Source organism: Calliphora vicina, chromosome 5, assembly GCF_958450345.1.
Source record: "Calliphora vicina chromosome 5, idCalVici1.1, whole genome shotgun sequence".
NCBI lineage: Eukaryota > Metazoa > Arthropoda > Insecta > Diptera > Calliphoridae > Calliphora > Calliphora vicina.
In genome coordinates this window covers 40,397,027-40,414,558 of record NC_088784.1, presented here as the reverse complement: position 1 = coordinate 40,414,558, position 17,532 = coordinate 40,397,027, and the positions used below count along the sequence as shown (strand labels likewise).

The 17,532-nt window shown below is 27.8% G+C and overlaps 1 protein-coding gene across 4 annotated transcripts in view; it reads left to right on the top strand.

Annotated features, from left to right (window-relative positions):
- mrj overlaps nucleotides 1–17,532 on the top strand; it is a 160,481-nt gene that overhangs the window by 100,067 nt on the left and 42,882 nt on the right. Inside the window, exon 1 of one of the 4 annotated variants that reach the window (XM_065511270.1) lies at nucleotides 13,244–14,012. The exons of the other annotated variants lie outside the window; for them this stretch is intronic. The gene's annotated coding sequence lies outside the window, so the exon portion shown is untranslated. Of the gene's footprint in view, nucleotides 1–13,243; nucleotides 14,013–17,532 lie in introns of those variants that run through there. 4 annotated transcript variants of the gene reach the window in all.

The window sequence follows — 17,532 nt, the reverse complement described above, 5'->3', positions numbered from 1 at the left end:
CATTTTTCGGAAAACCCCAGATATCTTCGGCATCCAAATCTTCAATAATTCTGTCAGACATCCTTTCGAAAAGTTTCCTATTTAAAATCAGCAAAATCGGTCCACAAATGGCTGAGATAAGTGGAAAAAACCAGGACAACCTCGATTTTTGTCCTTTTTTTGACCTATATCTGGATTACTAAGTCATTAATATAGACAATATGGATATCTTATGATAGATATTTCGAAGACCTTTGCAACGATGTATATAAGATCATAGTAAGTAAGTTGAAAATACAATGGGTCAAAATCGAAAAAAAATTTTTAACCAGAATTTTTTTCACCAAAAAAAAAATAATAAATTTTTTAATTTAAAAAAATAATTTAAATTTAAAAAAAAAATGTACATTATAAAAAAAAAATAAAATAACAATTCGAAAATATTTTTTTTTCCAAAAAATTAAAAAAGACACTTTGCGTTAGCGTTCTAAATATCATTTATCCATAGTTTTGTGCCATTTTTTAATTATTTTTTAATTGATAATCATAATATAATCATGTGTGATCATATTATGGTTCAACGATCTTATTATAATAGTTGTACAGCCATAATATCGAGTCCTTAGTACCAAATTATCGTAAGCGACATTTTCTATATTTGTTTTTTATTGCAAAAATTATAATTTTATGAACCGACTGATGTTTTAGAGAATATCAAAATTGTTAATAACTTCAAAATTATAGGGGGTAAGACACACAGTGGTATAGAAAAAAAGACGGAAATAAATCTGTAACTTCTAAATAGTTAGATTGGTTTCAATGAAATTTCACACGCGCAAAGAATAAGTGTTGTCGAGTTTAAGTTTTGAACGAGGACCTCATGGACCCACCAGGGACGCGACCAAGGGTCCTCAAAGTAGGACACCTCGTGTTACATTTTTAAAACGATCATATTTCTTCGTTCGTGTTCCGATTTCTAAAAAATTACACATATAGAATCTTCTCATTGAATAAATCAAAAAACTTCCTCATAGCAATCAATTATCTCTTATAGCTTAGATATTCGCATTTGAAAATTAGAATTTCAACATTTTTACGATAATATAAGTAATTTATAATGATAAGTAATTTATACTTTCTGAAAGCTAAGTTTTCATAAAATGTTTTAAATGAAAAAAAAAATTAAAGATTGTTGTTACCGAGGGGACCAGGTCCATTCAAAAAATACCTATTTTTTATGTAAAATTAAACTTTAGTGCAAAAATTCTCAAATCGCATATTCGATATCAAAATATAGTAACCGATTTTAGGTGGCAAAATATGTTTCTAATTATTTTGTAAAGGATTCCGATAACCCCGACCCTGGTATGGATATTATAGCCAAAAAACTAAAAAATCACATTTTGGGAATTTTTCAATACTTGTGTGGGAATTTCATTATAAACTATTCATAAATAAAAATTTTATTTCAATTCGAAAAATTTGTATCTATGCAAAAATCCAATAAAAAACATTTTTTGTCATATTTTTCTATAAAGTATTCCATGAATTTTTAATTGTCAAAAGTTATAAATATTTTTGAAAAATAGACAAATAGCTTGAACGAAATTATATTACATCGCATCATAACATTTTTAATTTTATGTATAAATTTCAAAATAATCAAAAAACCTTCTCCTGTAAAATTTGTGTTTTGTCGCTTACGATAATTTGGCGCTAAGGGCTCGATATGTTTGTGTATCACCATTTCACATTAAGTCAAATATGTTTATGTAAAAACATATAATTGTATGGTTCTAGCACAAACATAGTATGGTTGAGTCCAACCATATTTTTAATAAATAACGTAACCATATTATGGTTGTAGAAACATAACCATATTATTGAGTAATCTTATCATGTCATGATTATAAATATAACAATATTTTTATTTAGAATTTTCACAAACATAACATCGTTCAAATTCAATCATTTTGCAAACCATATATCGACTAATTATACGATTTAAAAAAAAACATTGCTGTAGAAAATATAAACAATAAACTCGTTTCCGGCAAACATTTATGATTGCATAGAACTTAGCATAGTTGCCGCAATCATGTTGTTTATGTGTGTATGCCATGTCATAATTTTACAAGGTGATGGCATATCTGCAAACAAAGTAAATTCGATCTCGATGACTATAATTTTGTTCATTAGTTTCATTTATTTAATATAAAATTAATCTACATTTAACAAAAACTAACATACATTCTTTTAATAAATCAATAAACAAAACAAAAATATTTAATACCGGTTTTTTTAAAGGAAATCCCCAACTAATCTCATTCTTACACCAACACTCACCCACAGAGAATGTCACATAAATTTACACAAACTGTTTTCGATTTTGTTGTTTCAATTAAAAATAACTGTTTTATTTTCAAAATGAAACAATAATAATATTGAGTCATAATGGTCGTTAAGAAAATACGAGTAAAATTTATATTTTATTGCATGGATTTTTTATCATAAATATAAATAAAGTATTTCCCGTTTCGTTGTTGCTGCTTTGTTCGCTCGTCATCTAGCTACTCATTCATTCATTCATCCATTCATACATTTAGTTTAGTTTAATTTCATTTCATTCTTATCGCTTTTTCTCTCCCGCTCTCCTTTACTGGCTGTCATTAAGTTTTAAACGAAATACAACTGATCTTAATTTTAATTGCAATCTGTTGTCAGTTTTATTTTACGTTTTTTTTTTATTTTAAAATTCTAGATAAGTTCTGCCTCATTCGTGCAAAATTTTAATGTGAAGGACCTTGTCAAAAATCTGATTTGTAATTCCCAACTGAATGAATGCATCACTAAATATTCCCATAATTAAAGAAATTATACAAATCATACTTAATTTAATGATATAGTGATGTTTCATATTAAGATTCCTTAATTAAAATAATTATATTTAAATCAAGCTTAAATTGAATGACATTATAATGAAAACCTATGCATTTGATATGAAATGGAAACTTTATTATGATATTTTATATTCAGAAAGTCCAATGAATGTAGTATCTTGTGTGGCCCTGAAAACTTGATTATTATTTAATTTTTAATTGCTTTAACAAAACTATTTCGACACGTAATCTGTTTATGAATCAAACATAATAACATTAATCATTAACGGATTCGATAACATATTTGTTTGCATACTATTTGAGCTTAATATTTGTAACTTTTCGATTTACAAATCTGCCAAATCGGTCCATAAATGTCTGATATGTAACCTCGATTTTTTAACATAATTTTTCCCATATTGCGGATTCCAAGATCGCAAAAGTGAGTATACACCAAAAATTATATGATTTTTTTAAGATAACAAAAATCCTAAAATTTATCTATAGATTAAAATTTTAAAGTTTCGGTTTGTTGGATAATGGGTTGAATAATAGATTCTGTTGTGAAAAAAAGATTCAAGTCGGACTATAATGATATTCATGTTCTTAAAAAAATCCAAAAATTCGCTGGTGTTTACTTACTTTTGAGGCTGTGTGTATATCAAATGAAAGGTAATTCAAAGTTTTTTGCAACGACGTATATCACGTTTAGAAATATGAATCGGTAATAGTCCAATTTCGGGACAAAATTTTAACCAAATTTTTTTCAGCAAAATAAAATTTAAAACATATTTTTTTATGGTTAAATTTTCCTAAATTTTATTATTGAGATTGAAATTAGTTTGTTTTTATTTTTAACACTAAAATGTTAAAGAAATGAAAACGAAATTAATGTGAAATATTCCCTAGCAAGTGCTTTTGAAATGCATTTGTTTATTGATTTTATGCGATTTACCAACGATTGTGTGTATGAAGTTTTTTTGTTGTTGTTAATTTTACGGGTTAATAATTTTATTCTAGTTTTTGACGTAAGTTCTAGATAAAGAGAACTTTAGACAAATGTTTACCTGTTCGTGTGCATGGCTCTCTTAATAATATACATTTTATTCTCTTCTAAATGTCAAGAAACGTTGGTACAGCCACAGAAAAATGTTCGTAAAGCATCAAAATAAATGTGCAAATAACTATAAGGAAAATATGTATCTGACTCTGTTGTATATAATAATCCATTTTATATATTCTTTGTATTGTCACAAATGAAAATTATAAACGGAATGGTGTCGCAATTTCAATGTAGACTAACTTTCGCTTCAAGACTCTATTTTACCAAAAATAACAAGTAATAGTGTTATATTTAGATGTACCGAATTTTGAATTCCCACCATCAATATATAGTTTTGCCCTTCTATGGGGACTTGAATAAGTTACGGTCCGATCTGTAAAGAATTTGATAGAGTGATTCATTTCTTAAAACTTCAAATGACTTATGTCGAAATTTATGTTAATATCATCATTATATGTATATAAATTATTTATTAACAATAAAATGTTTTTCTGATATAAGAGTTATATGGGCGGTAGGGTCAATTATGGACCAATCCTCACAAACGTTGGTAGAAAGATGTAGGTTCATATAAAACTTGTTTATGTCCAATTTCATCACGATTAGTGTTTATAAAAAACCGACTTTTTAAAAAACCGGTTTGTCGGTTAACCGAAAATTGGCTTTTCAAAATTAAATATGTAATACTTGTTTTAATTATTGTTTTTTTTATTAAATTTCAACCAAAATGTGTAAATCACAATTCTTTTTAATTAAATGCATATTTAATAATTTTAATAATTTATTATCTGATATGAAACAGAAAATGTTCCACAAAAAAATGACATATAAGATACAAACGCACTTTTCTTAACTGTGATTATTTGTCATTATAAATCTTACCAAATAATTAATAAAACTCAGATTTCAAAAATATTTCAAATCATGGATATACGATCTAATATCCATGATTTGAAATATTTTTGAAATCTGAGTTTTATTAATTATTATTTTTGAAAAGGAACTTTGTACCTTAAGCTAATATAATGATTAATAAAATAAAATTTTAAGAGCAAAACACACTAATGAAGTCAAATTAATTGAAAGAAGTTATGTACATACATCAAATAAAATTTAACGTTTGGTAAAATTTATAATGAATCATTAGTAAGATTTAGCTTCTTAACTTTTAGAATTATGAGGAATTTAATTTTAATTTTTAATTGTTTCATTATGTTTAATTTATTCTGAAAAAGTTTTTAAGTAAACTCATCATCCTCTACTATTTATAATCATTGTAATTCTTAAAAAGTTTTATCTAAAGAGGTTTATTATGTAAATCATCAGTTTATGTTTCAAATCCGACCAATTGTTTAAAATAATGTGTACGCAATGAATATAAAAAATGCAATAAAACATGAGATTTATTAATTTAGTCCCAAATTTTAAAAACCGGTTAACCGAGTTATATAAATCGGATAAACCGGTTAACCGAAAATCAGCCGAGATTTCGAAGAAAAACCGGTTTTGTCGGTTAACCGGTTATCCGGTTTATAAACACTAATCACGATATTAATTACAATGTCCAACAAATTGAGACTTTTTGATTGGAACAGAATAGCGACCCTATAATTCTAAAAGGGCATGTTGATTAGATTATTTTTGTGGAATAAACTTATGGGTCAAAGTGTTAATTTTTTGATCGAACTGAAAAAAAAATGTAAGTTAATGTAAGAATTTTATGGGGATCATTTTTGTGGGAGATCTTAAACCTCTAGCACCTCTCTTTAGGGGTCAATTTGACCCTTTTTTGGAGAAAATCAAAAAAGTCCTTTCAAAAATTACATTTAAGGATTAAAATATTCAACGAAAATTTTTCCAGGAAAATTAGCTTAATTAGCAAAATTACACGCCATCTAGGGTCTTACATTTAAAAAAAAATCGCCAAAAATCCGAGTATGATTCGAATGAGTTGATATTTAAAATATAAATAGTGCTTAAACTTGATAATAAAAACATATAAAATGGACTTTTTCGACAATTTTGAACCTTGTGAGTAGCGAATCACAAGGTTCAAAATTGTACTTCGTCATTCAAAAGCAAATATTGAAAATTTGAGCAAAATCAGATATGGTTTAAATACATATAGCACATTTCATTTCTATAATATTTGTATAGCTCCAAAATAATGGATATTAAGAATCAATCGACTCAGAAAGTGAATGAAAAGTGTATGTCCATCTGCTGGCTAGTTGTTCATCTTATTATTTGATGTATGAAATTATTTTTGAACAAATACCCCCTATAAAAATTTCCTCGCAAACTAGGGCTTTAACGATTCTAAATTATGTTTTGAAAATGCCGTAATTTTTCAATGGTTTTGAAAATTGGATCCACCTTTAAAACTACTTGACAGAGCTGTAAATGAATCATTCTTTTTTGATTTTAATTCGTTGCGAAATAGCTAAATTTTTAATTAACTCTTTTCACAACCAAAAATAATTGAATGAAATTTGAATCAATTCAAACGAATTAGGCAGAAATGAATTTAAATTTTTTTTCAATTCAAATGAATTTGTAAAAATGAGTTGCAATTCGTTATCAATTCAAATGAATTTGTTAAAGTGAATTGCAAATTATTTTGAAATTCGTTTGAATTGATTTTGAATTCATTCAAATGAATTAGAACAATGAATTGCAATTCAAATGAATGAAATCAAAAATGAGTTGCAATCAATCAAATTCAAAAGCAGATCTAGGGGGAATGAAAAATAAAAATTTAAGTTTATTTTAGCGAATAAACAAAATTTTCCCATTTTGATAGGATTTAAATTTCAATCAATTCAATTCAAATGAATTGGAAACAAATTGCAATTCATTTGAATTGGAAATGAATTGCAATTCATTTTTACCAAATTCATTTGAATTGACTCAAATTTCATTCAATTATTTTTTTGTGTGAAATGAATTAATTAAAAATTTGCTAATTCAGTGAATGAATATTTCGCGAATTAATACAAAAATTAATGATTCTTTTACAGCTCTGCTACTTGATGATCACAATATTGAAAATTTAATAATTCTAATTATCGCCCTATCGTAAGTTGCGAAGAAGTGGATCCGCCCTTAAACAACCTTGGTGTTTAAAAAACTAGCATTACAAACGGCCGAATTTGTTTAAAATGATTTTCTGGGAATTCATTGTTTTTCCAATTAAAGTAATGCAGATGTTAATGACTCTTCATTACTAAATAATGCAAGAGATGATCAGTTGCTATCAATTGTCTTTTTAATTTCTGCATTTAAATGAAAAGAAAAACAACTAATTTCTGAGTGTATTCATACTTATTTAGAATACCACTCGCACACACACATTTTGTGTAGATATACTACTTTGCATATTATCCATTGTTAGTGTAAACACTTTCAAACAAACGAAAACAACACAGTTAGTTACTCATCGTAAATATTTATCGCAGCCAAGAACTTGATAAACAAAAAAATACACCAAAAAAAGTACACAAATCTTTAATTTTAATTTCGTTTGTGTTTGCTGTAGTTTTTTTTTTATTTGTAATTATTTAACTCCCTGGCTGCTATTTATTGGCTGTTTCCCTCTTCAATTCAAATTGAAACTTAAAGTTCATGACTTGTTAATTTTTTCGTTCGTTGGGAAAGAAGGCACATGTAGTAGTACTGCTTGGATTGTGTAGTGTAGTGTGTAGCAGGGACGGCCAATGAAATTTTTCAAATTGTACCAATTTTCATTAAAAATTTTACTTTTACGGCTATGTACTAAAACTGCGTTTTTCTTTGAATTATTATACACATTTATACAATATGTAGTTTTGGGTTTCTATGGGGACTTGAGTCGATTGTGGTCGGAACTGAACAGTACAAAATTTGATAGCGATGGATGAATTTCTTTAAAAAAAAAATTCGAAATTTTTCAAAAAATATTTTTTATTTGCCAAAAAAAATTTATATTTCTAAATTGACTTCCGTAATTTTATTGCGGAATTTCTTTTTTTTAGTTTATTCAATAAGAATTGCCTTTTTAGAATTTTTTACTCAAACCGAAATTTTTTAAAATTGGCCAAGTTTGGATAGGTCTGGGGGGTGATATGTCTGCCAAATTTTTACACGATTTTGCATTAAGTTATCTTTCCGTATCATATAAAAATTCTATATAGTCCCGAAGAAAATTTTTATCTACAAAAAAAATATATGGGCTTTTTTGGGAAAAAACGTAAATAATACGGCCCTTTTTACAAGTTCCAACTTTGGATGCGTATAACTTTTTATAGGGAGGAGATAAGTGTTAGTAAGTTTCTTTTATTTTATTTAGAATTTTATCGCCAACATAGCTGATGTTTTAAAAATAAATTTCGACCCTACCTAGGCCCGCAATAACTAAAAAACCATAAAAAGATCGAGCAAAATTAAAAAAAATAAATCAACAAACCTTAATATCTCTTCAACTAATAGAGATAACCTACACTCGTAAGCGTGTTTTTCGTAGATTTTCTCAAGGACTATTTATATTTAAAATTTCAGCTCATTCGGATCATAAATGGATTTTAGGCGTTTTTTTTTTAAAAAATTGTGACCCGAGGTGACCAACTTTGAGAGTGACCAACGCACTGGTCCCCATGTGAAATTTCGTAACAATATCTACAATACCTAATTATTGCCAAAAAAAAACAAATTTCTTAACCACTGTGCTTCGTTATTGAACATTAGCCTGCTTATTTATTAACGTTCTTGTGTTCGTTGGTTGGAAATTTAGAAGTAAATTTTATTAAGAAATTTTAAACAAATTTGACGATCTTCATATTGAACAATCAACAAAAATAAAAATCATGTCAAAAGACCCAAAACTATATAAACAAAGCAATTTATTAATTTCCCTTGGAATATTAAATACCAATTATAAATTGTAGATAATTAGCCATTGGTGTACCATTGCACTTTTAATGCCCGTAATTTCAACAAATAGATATCTATTAGTGCTTAGTTACTTATGGAGTAAAAATATTTGGTAATTTTAACCCGTAGATATTGATTTGAAATCAATGTCAAGTTACCGTTTAGGTAAATTTATCTACTGGTTATTTTACACCGTAGATACCTATTTGTTGAAATTACGGGCATAAGAGTCGAATTGTACCAAACATTTTACCAACTTTGACATCTCTGGTGTGTAGTGTAGTTGTAGTGTAATGTGCTCCTAAACTCTTCTCGCAGTATCTTTTACTCATCATCGCACTAATTTGAAGGTGAGTGAGTGTAAAGTGGTGATCGAAAATCTAATAACAACAACAGCAAATAACAATACATTATAGACCTTATAAATTCAGATAAACTAATAATGTTCGCGTGCTATTCAGTTGTTGCTGTTGTTTTTGTAACTTGTTGAGATCTTTTCTTTGCTCATTATATTGTGTAGTTTTCGCTGGTAGTCATAGTCATCGGCTTTTTTTGTTGTTTTTGCAATACGTCTTAGGTATTAGATTAGATGATGCCATATATTTATAATATTTATGATTAAACTAAAGTAAAGATTTTTAGATTAATATTCTCAAGTGGTACGTACAACCATTTACGAGACTAGTTGGATAGAATATTAGGCTTCGGATTAAATAAAGAATTAAAAAAAGATAAAGATAAGGATTGGGACTATTGGATTGGTTTACTACATTCAAAATCTATATAGAAAAAATGTTTCTTCTGTTCATAAAGAACGCACCAGAATGATATGAATACGTAAAATTGAACAAAAATATTAATTTTTCAGACATGTTTTTAAAGAATTTTCAGAATTATTTATAAAAAGAGAGTTTGGAAATAAATATGCTGGAATAACGGAATAAGTGGGAAGAAAAGTTGTGCAGCTATTAATGGGAGGCATAAGAAAAAAAGCCAGACAATTTATTCGCAATAAAGACAAATAAACCTACAGTTATATTTTTTAAAGTTTAATAAATTAACTTTAATTTCATGTATAAAATGTTAACATACGTTGTTTCATTTAAAAGTTATGCTCGCTTTAATCCGTACGGATTTTAAGTGGCCACTTCTTTATATTGCAATTTTTGGCGTTTTCGATGCTCCCAAAATCTAAAATTGTTCTCCTTCATCTAAAAACCAAATTCTGAAAATTTAAACAAAATCTGATAAACTTTAGAGATTGCACTTATCAAAAAGTTTTTTTTAACGAAATTTAAAAAAATTAAAAAAATCGAGAATTCTAACAATTCTATCTATTATGGGTTACCATTGGGACCGATGTGTAATTGTCAGATTTTTAGAAAATTTAGTTTTTTGTCACAAATTTATTAAAATTGTTTCATAAAAATATATTTTTTATTCGAATGAATAAAATTTTTTAGTTTTGAATAACAAATTATTCAATCAATAATTGTCGGTTAATCGAATAGTCGAAACAATTAAAAAAAATGGACAAAACTGTCTCAAATAAAAAAACCAATAGTTTATAATGTTATTCCAAGTTTTTTACATTGAAAATATTATTGAAAACTACTTTCTATATATTTATTTTCCAATCGACTTTGGATTAACACACCGAGATCAGAACATTATGAAACCTAACTTAAAGGCGAAAACCTTGTGAACCTTCCAATTAATAGGCAATACACGTAGATATAACTCATGACCTATTTTAATCAGACGTCTTAAAAATTTACTGACTTTGGAATCTAAAGTTTTTCAATCAACCAACCAACTTTTGTAATCGATGTCTTCTGATCGGAATGAAATTTGCACCAAGATGAGTTCTATTCAGACACAATTTTTCAACAAGATCGTTCCAGAACTCTCTGAGTTAGAAGAGGTCAAAATTTTACATTTTAGCCTAACTAGTGTTTTTTTAAATCCATGTAACTTATTACCTATTGTTCTTAGCAAAATGTGTCCAAAATAGTTTAGAGAACTATTTCTTAAATTTTTCGAAAAAAAAAATTATATTTTTTTTTCTAAAATCTTTTTGACTTTTTTTCTCAAAAGATCTTAAACCTTGAAGACCATTTTGGTGGCTTAGTGGGATGCGAGTTGGATATCTATCAAAATAAATGTTGTGTAAATTTTTTGTTACATCAAGGTTGACTGCCATTATCGCTAACTACCGTTTGCCCTAAAACACCAATTCGCATAGCGGTAACGGTAGGACAGATCTAACTTTTTTTTTACCGATATAACTTTTCCCGGTGGGCAGAACCCCCGCCGATTTAACATTTTTTTTTTTAAATTATTAAACTCAGGATTACCGTTATCATTAAAATACCGTTACCAAAATAACAAGAAATACAGTCCCCTTTTTGCCGTTTTGATTCGGTAGCCAACATTGAATAAAAGTATTCGAATAATGTGTTTAGTCGTTATTCGTTCGAATAATCGAACAAATTATAAACTTTTATTCGATTAAAATAAAACTCGAATAATTGACAACCCTAGTCGCAACATTAAACCATAATATTTACAACTATTAAAATTTACTTTTCTTTAGCGTTTATAAGAATCGAAAACAATCTTTTTAGTTTTTTAAAATTTCGTTTAAAAAAAATTTAAAATTTTTGATTTCATTTGATTCATGAAATTTTGTGATTGTTTTTGGTATCATACCGATGTCAGAATATGTTTATATTTTCCCAATAATTATCAAAGCGCCAAAAATTCAAGCCCTTGAATATTATGTTGGAATTTGACTTGAATGCAAATGTAATTATGTTTTAAAATTGAACAATATTTGAAAAATTAAATATTTTTCAAACAAAAAACATATCTCCCCTTTTTACTGGAGAATGCTATTTAAATAAAGTGTAATACAACTATAATTCATTTGCTTGACTATAATTCCAGGCTTGAATTACACTTGCTTTCAACTTGAATTCCAGTAAAAATGATTTTTTGTTATATTTAAACATTATTGGGTAAATGAAATTCAGAAATAATTTTTCATTGGATTTTTTTTCAAAATTGTTTAGACCCAAAACACGACGGAAAACTATTTTAGACCTTGATAGAATTGAATATCCATCCAAAAAGCGCAAAATAACGGACACCCTTGTGAAATAATTGATTGTTTTTTTTTTTGGAAATTTTAACTATTTAAAGTAGTAATGAAAAGATACAAATGTACTGGCAACACTATATAAACAAATGATGGTGTTTGGTATAATTTTTTTAAGAGAAGACCATTAAGAGCGCTAAACACACACTGTACCAGTGTAGCCAGATGTGGGGATTTGTCCCCAATTTGGGGATTTCAAGATTTTTTTGGGGACAGAATTTCGTGGGGAGGGATTTGGGGATTTTAACAAAATTTGGGGATTTACATCCATTTTTGGGGATTTTACATTTTTAGACATTAGCGGTATTCACAATGTAGAGTACTTGGCCTAGTAATAAAGCAGAAGAGCTATTTATTGAAAAACATTTCAATTTCTAATCTATTTGGTTTTATATTTTGTTTAAATAATCATATTTTATTTCTTTCATTTCTTCAGAATTTGATGAAAAACATAAAAAACACAACGATTTTTCGTTTTCAGGACACTACTTTGATAATAAAAAAATTAAAAAAGGATTTCATCAAAAGTTCACAGATATTAAATAGTTTTAAATTCTTGCTAAACACAGAAAGCTGAATCATTCTCTAGGAGCCAATTTTTGACTTCGTATTTAAATGTTAATTACACTGTGCGAAAGTGAAAAAATGTCAAAAAATTTCAAAAACATCCTCAAATTCAGAATTTATTAAAAAAAAAAGTTTTCAATGATGTTCTTCAACTTATCGTCGACCTGTAACTTAAGGTCAACACACGGTTGATTTGTGATTATGATTTGGTCGTGTTCGACATCTTGTTACTTGTTAATGGGGATGTGCGCGATACTTTTTTCTGGAATAAAAAATCGAATATTATAAAGCTCTTGATTTCTCAAGGAGTTATAAAAACTAATTCATACAAAAATCGGATAAACATCAAGAATTATTTGGCAGGTTTCAAAGTAAAATGACATCTTCCAAACAATTTGTTCCAAAATCGATGAATCAACATTTTGAAAACTGACAATGAGGTAAATAGATGTAAAAATGCTTGTCGTATGTTATTATGCCAGATTGCAACTTTAGTTTAACTCAACATAGTAAAATTTAGTATTAACAATATAATTTAATTTTTTTTATGGTGACAAAATTGGGGATTTCAATTTTGAAATGGGGATTTTTTGGGGACATCGACTTTCAGATTGGGGACATAAGGTAAACTTTGTCTGGCAACACTGCACTGTACACATAATTTGTAAGCTTTTTTGTTGTTGTTGCTGTTGTTGTTTTATTTTATTTCGATTGTGTTAACACGACCGTCCAACTTATTAAACAGAATTTAGTTTGGTCAGAGCTCTCGCTAACAGCGTTTGTATGGTGGGAATTGTCGTGTTTTCGGTAATTGAATCGTTATATCGTGAGTGAATACTATTTCTTTAACTTTCGACTAGACGGACTGACATAACAACTGACACCAACTACTACAACAAGATTCGATTAACCAAAATAATAATAACAATAAAAATCGAACGAAGCAACAAATGATAATAACAACAACAATAATAATAATAAGAAAGAAAATAAAAAAATAAATAAATATTACGAAAATAAAATAATAAAAAGAAAAAAAATTATCGCCTTCGATACGATACGATATAATAAAATTTGATTCGATTCAATTCAATTTAAACGCCAACAATGTCAGTGTCATAATTTTCTTTGGTTTGCGTGTGTGTTTGTGTGATTGTTTTTTTTATTATTGTTTCTCATATCAATTTGATTTGTTTACACAAAAGATGAAAAATCTTTAATTCAAGTGCATGTAAATAATGCTTATTGTTTATGTAAAATTAAATATTACAACAATAAAATCATAATAATTGAAAATATTATTGTTTAATAATAAAACACAATCAATTAAAAAAAAGAAGTTAAATATAATCATTGTTATTGTGAAAAAATAATGTCTGTTAATCATCCCGATTATCCTCAACAACACCAACAACTTTATCAACATTATCAGCAACATTTAACCAGCACAAAAACAGTAAGAATTAAATACAAAATACTGCTGTCATAATGTTTAAATAAACTATAAACTAATGCATTAATAATATTTAATATTAATAACAAATGTTAGCAATTTTAACACATACACAACATCACAGTAAATATTTGGTCAATGTGGCAGATCTTGCTGAATATTTAGCTTAACAATTTCTTTATAGTGAAACAAATCTAAAGTGATACAACAAGTTTAGTTTAGATATCAACTTAAATATTGAGACGTGTTTGATAACACTGGTTTACAAGTTTTTGTTTTGTTCATGGTGTGATTTGTTATTTTAGACCGTCTAACTTCGTGGATAATATTGAAAAAAATCCAGAACGTCAAACATTAAAATTGGAACAAACAAATAAAAATGAACAGTGTTATTCCTGTATTTATAAATACTAGGATCGCCTGGTGGTCGAAAAGTCGATAACTTTTAGAACACTTTTTACCACTTTTATGGAAAGAATTTTTAAACGAATTTTATATTGTGCATATCTAGAGAAAATAACCTTTTAAACCATATACATATTATAGTCTCCCTTAGAATTAAATTTTTTGAAATGTTGACGGTACCCCCTGAAAACTTTCGTAATGATCTTAAATACCACCAAAAAAATTTTTAGCTTGTTCTAAGAGGGCAACCCGTACCGACTTTTGATTTAGTTTTTTCAGTTTTTTTTTTTAAATTTGGCTATTAAGTAATTACTTTTGCAATTTAATTTAAAAGAATCGAAATGTGTACGTAAGCGTCGTTCTAATGAGATATAAAAGACAAAAATTGGTTAACAAATGTTAAAGCTATTAAAAAATCGAGAGGCCATTAACGTGTATCAGGCCACTAGAACAAGAAATGTAGGAACAAAATTAACATATTTTAAGAAATATTAAAACAAAAGTTTATTCTTAATTAAAATATATCCATATTTACTTGTATATGAGTTTTTATCTTCATAGGATACAGTTAACTTATTCGCAGTTACAACCAAAAAAAATATTTTTTATAACGGCGTTTCAAAACTCCAATTTTAAATTTCTAAAAATTTTGTTAAAGAAGTTTCAGAAAAAAATATGTCAATACCTCCTATAGTTTTTCCGTACCTGCGATATAAATTTTGCGATTTTCGAGAAAAACTAATTTTTTGGCATATTTTGGCGAATTTCCCAAATTTCCTTACTGTTATTAATTTTAAATAAAATCTGTTCAGAATATTATAGTCCAGGTAATTTTAAATATAGTCTGACAGTTTTCCTAAAATCGGAAAACGTTAACCCTTAAATCGTGAAGGTCAAAGGTAAAAATTTTCAATATTTGGAATTTCTAATGGAAAGATAGCGAAATGTTATATATTTTTGGGCCGATTTTGATGAAACTTAAGAAAAATATAACATGAAGTCTAGTATTTACAATAACAGTGCAAAAATGGAAATTAACCCTTAAGATTACTTGGGGTCAAAATGACTGTGTTTTTCGTGATTTTAAAAGTTCAGGGTCATTTGGACTCTACCATATATGTTTCATCAATATTGGTGGACAATAACATACTTAAAAGTGTACCACAAAAAATGTGTTGGCCTATTTATATAGGGGATTTCATGTCAAGTGAACCAATTTTTAAAATCGATTTCTTTTTTTCAAAATGGGCCCTTTGCGAGTTCGATATCTATCGAAATAAATGTTTTGTAACTCAAAGCAAGCTATTTTTGACTTTTTTGCAAAATCAAAAACTTTGTTGACATTTTTTTTATTTTTTGCTCAAAAGAAAGCTTAGGTCTTTTCCTTGAAGACCTTTTTAGTCGCTTAGTGGGATGCGAGTGGGATATCTATCAAAATAAATATTTTGTAACTCAAGATATAAAATTTTTGATTTTTTTGGCAAAATCAAAAACTTTTTTGACTTTGTTTTTCAAAATGGGCCATTTTTTAATTTTTTTTGCTCAAAAGAAAGCTTAGGTCTATTCCTTTATGAGCTTTTTGGTTTCGTAGTGGGATTCGAATGGGATATATATCAAAATGTTTTAACTCAAAAATTGTATGTCTTGTATATTACTTGACATGAAATCCACCATATATAAGATTTTCATTTGTCTTTCGCGTCACTCCAACTATAGTTTCCTATCCCAAATACCTTGATAATTCAAATCTGGCACAGTGGGGGTCGATCGGAAGAAAAGTGGTAATAAATCTGGCTATTTTAAACTAATGGTCGATTGCAAAATGATGTATAAACTAATAAATAGTACGTGAAGACATAAGTTTTCAAAAAATTAAATTTGTGACCACCCTATTACTTAGAATGCAAGGTGAGATACAGGGTATCAAAGTGATCACCTTTAGTTTGCAAAACTTTGTAGAGATCGTAACTTGTACTAATACGGATAGATATTCACCCATATCATGAAAAATATGTGAAATTTATGTTCCCATGAAATATCCATTTCCTTCGAAGGGAAAATTGTTATCGTGATATTCCCTGAACTTTTCATTCACAATAGTTGATTTTGTTCGTAACAGCTGTTATTGTTTACAAAATTCCATCCATGTGGAATTTTTTCACGTGAACAAAGTTTATGATTCGGGATAAGGGTGATTAAATGTATTTTCGTTATAAAAAATCCAATTCATTAGACTTGTTCTTAATAGTTTATTTTACCGCTCATTTTAGTTCATAGTTCAAAAATGAACTAGGTAGCTCATCTAGTTCTATCGCTCTTTTTTGACTTTTGATTTGCTGTCAGTTTCCGTATAATTATGAGAACGGATTCTATCCATTATGACCCTTATTTTTTCGGCATTATGTCAGAAACAAACAAAAACATGCATTTACTTATGAGCGTACATATGAACCATTTTAGTTCACAGTTCAATACTGAACTAAGTGAGCAAACGATTTGAACTAGTTCATTTAGTTCAAATAATGGAATCGTTGAATTGAACTAGTTAGTTCACTAATTTACTATGTAAATATTTGAAATTTTTTAGTCAGTAATTTTAGATCTTACAGCCATTTTTTTGTTCTCCTACTAAAAGCCCTTTTATGGAGAGAAATTAAGAAAAAATCAATCACCCCTATCGGCAATAACATGTGAACTTTTGTTCCAATGAAATATCCATTTCCCTCGAAGGGAAAATTGCTATCGGGAATAGCACGATGAACTTTACATTCACAATAGTTGATTTTGTTCGTAGCAGCTGTTTATTGTTTACAAAATTCCATCTAAAAATTTCACAACAAGGGGAATGTTTTCACGTGAACAAAGTTGATGAACGAAAAAAGGAAAAGGGAAAATATTTCATGTGAAATATTGATTCGCGATAGGGGTGAATAAGTTCGAGGGAGCATTTACGTTTTTCCTCTACTTAAATATCTTTCCCGAAGTACAAAAACAAACGCCATTTGGATCTGTCATTACTAAATGAATCATATTTTTGAATTCTATAAACATCCTCATTTTGGGATTAATTTAATCGCGATCATTCTTAACTTAATCTTATTTTAAGTTCACAACAAAT